Source organism: Aptenodytes forsteri, unplaced genomic scaffold, assembly GCF_000699145.1.
Source record: "Aptenodytes forsteri isolate BGI_AS27 unplaced genomic scaffold, ASM69914v1 Scaffold54, whole genome shotgun sequence".
NCBI classification, from domain to species: domain Eukaryota; kingdom Metazoa; phylum Chordata; class Aves; order Sphenisciformes; family Spheniscidae; genus Aptenodytes; species Aptenodytes forsteri.
The window spans coordinates 7,146,839-7,154,926 of NW_008796044.1; positions in this window are offsets into that span (position 1 = coordinate 7,146,839).

Here is an 8,088-nt window from a genome sequence, read left to right on the forward strand (position 1 = left end):
GGGGCTGGCGCCTGCGTGGCCGGGAGCCCCCCCACCCTCCCCGGCTCTCCAGCTGCCCCAGCCCGTGCCTCTTCCCACCCCTCGCCGTGATTAAACCCCTTGCTGTTAGCCCCAGGATCCCCCCAGCAGCTCCCAGCTCAGATGCTGCAGCATCCCCACGTGTTGCAGAGCACAAAGGGAGCTCAAACCTTTTGACCCATCCCCCAAACTCCCAGCACCTCCCTGCTGCCTCCCCACCACCCCACGCCACACCCCATGCCCCGCCAAGCCAGGCTGCAGCAAGCAGGGCAAGGACGCACATCTCCTGGGGATCTCATCATCATGACCTTACAGTAACTAATATCCTTAGCTGATAACCTTGGAAAATCAGTCCTGGGAGATGAATGTGAAACCTGCTTGCTCAAGGGGGCAGAAGGTCCCCCGCCAGCTCTCCCTCCCGGCCCACTGGCTTCTCTCCTTACACGAAGGAGCCCGCAGGGTTCACAGGGCCCCTCTGTCCCACTCCAGCCCTGGGAGAGGGGGAGATGAGCAACCAGAGAGGTTAAATAGCAAGAAGGCTGCCCTGGCTGTGCCTGCTGAGCCTCCTTCATCTGTGGTCCCATCTGCTCCAGATGCACACCCCAACGTTGACAGCAGCTCAGGGGGAGGATTCCTTTCCCAGCACAGGCCCAGCGGCACGGCCAGCTCAGCCGCTTTCCACAGTGCTCATGTGAAGGGTCCTGCATCTGGCCCAGTGCCTTTGCCAGCAGTGCCTCATCTCCCTGGTATAAATAGCTCTGCAGAAAGCCTTATCGCATGGCCTGGCTCTCAGCCGCTCGCCCACTCCAGCAGAGACCGGCCGAGCAGCAAGTCCAACCCGGGGCTGAGCGGCAGAGCCGCCCTCTCAGCCACACTCTCCCCAAGCCCTCCTGCTTCAGCCTGGCCCTCTGTGCCAAAGCAGTTTCTTGGAGTTCTTACCACCCCCCCAAAAAGCCAAGAAGAGCAAGGGGAGCTGCAGCGCACACCCGGGGCTGGTGCTCTGCCCGGTGCACCCAGCCAGTGCAGAGAGCATGGGCATGAGGGAATCGGCTGCAGGAGCAGGACCCCAAACATCCCCATCCCAGTGCACTCTTTTCTGCAGGAGAGACAGTTTCACATCCTCCCTGCAGTCTTACACATGAAAACAGGAGTCCTGAATAGAGCGAAGTGTAATTACAGGCCTACAGAGCTTGCACAGGGCAAAGATTATCACCGGCGTTCACACTCCTGCCAGGTCATGCACTGCAGAAACCATCTCGTGCTGCTGTGGGGCCAATCAAGCCTCTTCTCTATATAATTGGATTAAAGGAGAAACTGGAGAACAAGGGGATCATGGTGGCTCCCTTCCCACCCAGCCCCGTGCTGGCAGCACACCCCTCGCAGCATGGCCCAGAGGGAGGGGTGCTCCCCTGCGGTGAAGCCCCAAGCTGGGCTGAGGCTCTCCTGGTGATGCCCATGCTCAGAGCACCGCTGCAGGTGGAAAATCTCCCCCTCAGCGGTAGCAACTGCATGCCCAGAGCTGCAGCCTTCCCCCAGGGCTGCAGCACCCTCACCCTGCCTGCTCCGCTTGGCCTCCCAGTCCCCTTGGGCAGTGACTCGTGGAGGGGTGTCACCTCCCCAGGGAGCCCCCAACAGAGCCATAGGGCATCGGAGGGGCCGAGGCTCTCTGAACTGGCATCGCTGCTGGAAGAAACCCCTGGGGCAGCCCTTGTTGGGCTGCAGGGTATGTCCTTCCTCGCAGCAGCCTGCATCAAAGCAGAGCAGTTTCACGAGCTGTGCAGGTAATAATTAACAGGCTGATTAAATCACCCACAAACATCTCCTGTGACCCAGGCAGATAATGACCCTCCAGTGCCCCGTGCTGCAGCAGGACTCCTTCTCCAGGGGCTGCCAGGGCTGTTCCCCCTCCGCTGACGGCTTAGCAGCCCTTTCTCTGCCTCCTGGAGAAGACTGTGGTGGTTTGCTTTAGCTCACCAAAAGCAAACTTTATCCCTCTAACCCGAAGAAGCTGCAGCTGCCCCCACCCCAGAGGAGGGGGGTGTTTCCGGATCTCCCCCTCTTACTGCTGAGCACAGCAAGAAGTCGAGCAAATAAACGCACCCAGGTGAGATATTGCTGAGTGACCCTGCTCATGCCACCAGGCAGGGCACGGGCAGCCTCCTCCCTCTGCCCGCTCTGCCCCTGCCCCGGACCCCTGAACCCTGGAGGGGGCTCCCAACCCCAGGTACAAGTTGTTTCCAGCCACAGCTCAGCCCAATCAATGCAATTAGCTCTGCATGGACCAGATTCAGCGCTTCCAGTTTTCAAAACTCGGTGCCAGGCGCAGCAGGCGCGTGGCAGGATGCTCCACCAGGCCAGCCTGGGAGCAGAACTCAGAGGCTGCTGGCTGGAGAACACGTTTAAATAGTGAATGAAAAAGAGAGGTTTGAGATGCACTTTAAAGAAATAGTCAGGCAGGAGCAAGACCTGCTGAGTAATGTATAAAAAACAAGCTTCAGGCAGAGCGGAGGTGTTAGGATTAGTCAGAACCCAGAATAAACTGTATTTTCTCCAACCAAAATTTTGGCATTGGCCTTTTCCAAACAAACTTCACAGCATAGGGAGCAGCAAGTTGGCCTGGGCTCCCTTCCGACACTGGGAGAGGCCCCGGGACTGGTGCCACAGCCATTTGCCCACCCCTGTGATGGGCAGAGCACCGGGAAGCCTCCCTGGGTCGCACCTTCCTGCCTGTAGCTAGCTCGGAGCTGGGGGGACCTGAAGCTCTCACCTCTCTGTAGCCCTTTGTCTCCACCAAACCTCAGCCTCCAGGACAGCAGGAATTACAGCTAATTGCAGGCACTGTGGTGGGAAACCCGCTGACTCAGCACCCCGGTGCTGATGACGGCTCTCCTGCGGGCATGCCCTCCCCACCGCCCTGCACCCAGGCAGGCACGGCCACGTTACCACCCAGGGCCAGGTGGGTCCTCCAGCCCCCAAACCTCCAAAATGGACATCCAGCCCCACTGATGGGGGTGGAAAGCTGTCTGGATCCCAAAAGGCTGCTCTCCGTGTCCCGTACATTCCTCTTCTCCGAAGCCAAGATCCAAAACATCTCGGATGCAATACCCAACCCACAGGAGTGAGACGCGGGAAGGCCAGCAGGGCTGACATGTCTTTCTAGAAGGAAGAGTCTCACAAGGCGGTTGTGCCTGGACCCTCAGAAGAAGAGGAGGGTACGGGACCCTCACCTAGCAGGGTATGGGCAGGGAGGGTGTGGGATTTGCAGGAAGGAGCTAGTGGATTAGCCACCAGCCAGCTCTGCTTTCCCAAACGCTTTCAGCCATGTTGCACAATGCAGACGCGTCTTTTCAGAGGTGGTGGGAGGAGAAACCACAGACCCCCTATGAGGGAAATATCCCCACGGAGTCAGGGGGAGGGAGACAAGCACCCAGCACCCAGCCCTCCTGTGTTAGCAGGTGTCCGTGGGCATCCTTGCCTCGACCCCGGCAATGCCCAGGAGCTTGGGGGCTGCGCCAGGAACAAGTCCCCCCTGCCTGGGGCAGGGATTGGGACCCATTCAGTGGCCACGCCAGCCCTGTCCCTGCGGGAGAGCGACGTTCCCAGGGTGGTCAGGGCATGGCAGGGGGTCTCTGTGTTTGGGGGCCGGGGCCGTGCTGCCCCGGAGGACCCTCGGAGGGCAGGATAAGCATATTTTCTCAGCTGAGAACAGCCCTTCCGTTTCCTTCCCTTGCCCAGCTCCGCCGGGAGCATCAGGTGCAGCAGCAAGGCCACCAGCCGACAGCATTTCCTACCCGCTTAACCCCTGCAGGGCAGGGGCGGAGAGGCAGGAAAGCCAGTTTATCCCAGCGGGAAAGCTGACAAGCCTGAGCACAGGGGAAGATGCGACTGCTCTGGTTATTGCCAATGGTTCCATCAGTGCCAGGACCGGTTCACTGTATCTGCTTTTAATCCAGGACACAAAAGCCAGCTATCAAACCCGTTGCTACCTACATAACTTCTATTCCTGGCTCTGTCCTTCACAACCTCAGTTTCCCAAAGTGCAAGATGACACTGGGACCACATGAAAATGGGAGGCTGAACCCACTGGACAAGAAGCCAAAAAGTGGCTGTTCCCCCATCACCAAGTTAGGTGGGTTTAATGTTCAAAAAAACCCAGAGGAAAATCAAAGCCATTCTTCAAGTTGCTCCTTACACGTCTCTTGCTAACTGCCAGCGATCAGAGCATACCAGCGTCTCCCAGAGCTCCCTCCTATCACTTCCAGGATCACATGCACAAGAAACCCACTTCAAAACAAACAAACAAACAAAAAGTACTTTGAGCATGGAAACCCCTTGCAGCAAAGATCTGTTTCGTTCCAAACTGTTACGAAATGTCAGTGTTTTCCCTTGCCTGCCAAAGAGCCTCCCTTTGATGCGATGGGAGGCATATCAGGAGCAAAAATGGAAGGGGCTGCAGCAGCCGTGCTGTGGGGGTAGCCTGGGAGAGGGAGGGCCAAAAAAGTTATTTTCATCCTTCCCCACTGTGGAGGCTGCAGATCATCAGCGCAGCGTCTGCAGGGGGACCTGAGCTCCCCAAATGCTGCTGCTTTTAGCGCCACAGGGTGAGGAAAGGCAGACTGTTGGTGGCTGCGCGGGTGCCCTCCCCACGGGTGGCAGGACCTGCTCTATTCATCCCACGGGTGCCCTGGCAGGGGGTGCCAGCCCCTTGTTTGCACAGCAGCCGGACAGGGCTGGCAGAGACAATGCAAAGCTCCTTGGGAGGTTTCCAACCAAACTGTCCTGCTGCCCTGGAAGAGTGACATTTAATAGATATTTTGCAGGACTAACAGCTGTGCCATTAATTTTCACTGGGAGAAGGTTCCTTATATGCAGGAGATGTGTTCCTCGGGAGAGCGCTTTAGCTGTGCCAGACTAGACAGTAGCTGGTGTAGAGAAGGGTTAAGGGGTTAGGACATGGGTCTCGGATGCCAGAAACCACTTCAAGCCTCCACTCTGCTAAATCATTATCTCCTGTCCCCAGCAAGTTATTTGGCTACTAAACAACAGGCAAATCTTGGGTCAAGCCCAGTTTTCGCTCCCTGTCCTCCTCTAAAAAGCCTTCCCACTGTTTGGGATGAGACACTTCTTCAAAACGTTGAAGTTTTCCTGGGCTGGGATAAGAACCGCCCGCCGGCTGCAGGCAAGAGGATCTGGGTGTGCGTTGGCGCTCAGTGCCGCTCCACAGCAGAGGGTGCGTCAGCCTTGCAGCTCAGCACATTTGCACTGGAAAACAGCATTTCCAGTTCAAGAGCAAACACGGGAAAGAGGCAGGTTTTCCAGACAGCCCAGGCAGATAGGACAGTCCCCAGGGTCCCTGGCTGGAGGACACTACCCCTGCAGCAGTCAGTAAGGGCACCAGCCCGCTCCTTCCCCTCTCCAGCAGCCCCTGCCACAGTGGGCACCCTCGACGTGCAGGGCAGGGCAGGTCTGAGCCCCTCTGGCGCAGCCAGGCTGGGTTCAACAGGGATCCAATACCTACAGCGAGACCCATTTCCCCCAGTTAAGGGCAGTGTTGCACACAGGGTATCGGAAGATACAGAGGGGCAAATAACTCCAGTGCCTCCCTGCTCTGCTCAGCATCAGCATCCCCGGGGCCGCCCTCCCACCCCTCTTTGTCCTGCACGGTGGGGCCGGGGCAGTCCGTGGTGGGCTCAGCTCCCTTCCCCACATGCTCCCCAGCTATAAACAGGCAGTGGCCCCGGGCAGCTGAGTTTCCAGCGGAAGGAATGGCTGCAATGCGGGGGAGAGCTCGGCACTTGCCTGGCGTGCTAACAGCTGGCCCGATCTGTGTTTCGCACCCACTCCGCACCCCCTTCCACCGGGCTACGTGCACGGGGCGGGCGGGATTCCTGCTGCCAACTTGCAGGCAGCAGGTCAGGAATGATCCGGGCTCCCTCCCACCAACCCGGCGGCCTCCCCATTCCTGTGGGCGAGCTGGAGCCAAGTTTATCCCTGACACATCTCCGCCGGCTTCGCTGGATTTAGACCCCAGATAACTTTGGTGCAGGACCTACATTCTGGTGGCACAAAAGGTCAGGGAAGAGTCACTAATGAGCAGAAGCCATGTGTGAGCACAGCCCTGTTAGAGCAAAGGCTCATGGCACAGATCACCTCCCAAATCACGCACACATGCACTTCTCCATCAGCACAACCTGAAACAACTCCTCAAACAGCCCATAGCACCAGTTGCCCAGGTTAGGTACTGGTGTAGAGCTGAGCCCTGCACCGGGTGCTGCCCAGCCTGCTGGGGAAGGCAGCAGGCTCGGCTGGAGCATGGAAAGCGATGAAGCAGCTGGTGGATCATAAAGCAAGAGCAAGTCAGGGGCTGAGTGGAGCTCCAGGTGAAGAAAGGGGTTGCCAGAGAGCAGGCAGAGGCTGGGAATGGGGCACAGAGATCCTACCCACCACTGGACCCAGCACCCCTTGCACTAGGAAAGGGAGCCCGGCGAGACCCCCACAACTTCCCTCCATGAGCCACAGCCCCCAGAGGGATCCAGCGGCTCTGGGTGATGAGCAGGAGGGTCTGGACGAGGTTTACATTAGCAAAGAGCCATCCAGGTGCCAACAGCAATTCATTACAAGCACTCAAAGCAAAGCAGGCAGGCACTGCTGCTGCTACCATAGAAGGCACCAGCGAGGGGGATAAAACAGCAGAGCGGCTCTCCCCCTGGCAGGGCCAGCCTGCAGAGTGGCTGCGCCATGCCCGGGCCCGTCTCCACAATGCTCCAGGATGGTTGCTGCAGCGTGCTGGGCACCCCCTGCCCTTCCCTGTGGTGACGTCCCAGGTTTGATTTTTGGGGTGGGCTGGGATGCAAACAGGGTAGCCTCCCACCAGCTCGCACAGCAAAAGAACAGGGAAGGCCAAGACCGTCTGCTCTCCCCAATCCCCATCGGGGAGGTCCTCTGGAACCTCGAAGGACAGCTCTGGCATCGTGTGTCATTTGACAATACTCCCCCTCCCGCAACAGCACCCTCCTTCAGAGCCAGCAAAGCCACCCTGTCTGGCTGGCAGGCAGGGCGAGCCACAGCCGTGGGGGAAGGCTGTCCCTGTCACCGTCCCCGTCCCCTCCCAGGCTGCTGGGCACTGACACTGCTCTCTGAGCACAGACACTGCGAGCTGCAGTCCAAGTCAAAGTCCTCATAACTGTGTTTCCACTGCGGAAACACCACCCCATCCTTTTACATCGGGAAGGGGAACTCTTGACCCTCAGGTCTTTCTGGTGCTGACCCAGAGCTGCAGACGCAGCACTGCCTGAACCACCCTGGGTCTTCAGTGTGGTCCCAGCCCGCAGAGCTGGAGCAATGTCCCTGGCATGCCTGTTATCATTTTTGGCTGGTGCTGCTGCAGCACCTCCGAGGACCAGTCAAGGGCCAGGACCTCTGTGCTACACCATGTCAGCACCTGCTCCTCCTCTGCAACCCTGCGCCACTGTTCTGAAGCAGCAATCCCCCTGAAAACCTCCCTCTGCTCCTGTCCAGGGACCTGCCAGTCCCAGCAGAAAGCCAGGACCTTCTCTGCAAAATTGGCCTGAAGCCCTGGCAGGTTTATTCATATCCCAGATCAAAGCCTAACAGCTACACGAGCCTGATGCCACAAGCTGCAGGCGGGAATCGCACACATGTGGGAACACAGCCACCTTCCAGCAGGGTGGGGATCAGGCCCTCCATGGCTTTATGAGACCACCGGCATCTTCCCCAGCTAGGGAAACTCTCTGGATCTGATCAGCTCCATCTGGAAACACCAGTCACCTCCCTTTCTACGACCATAACTTCCCCTAACAAGTGCTTACACCCCCACAGGCTTGCTTACGAGCCGCTGGCTTTTCACCCACCTGACCAGCAAAGGGAAACCGGTACCAGTTTGTGTCCCGACTGGCCCTGCCGCAGGGCTGGGGGGGTGGGCAAAGGCACCCTGGGGGCAGGGTCCCACATCGATCCGGTGAGCTGCACCCGCTCGGTTGGGAAGGGATGCGCGACCCCCAGCCCCCCGGGACCGGGACCGGCATCCCCTCTGCCCGGCACGGCGGGGAG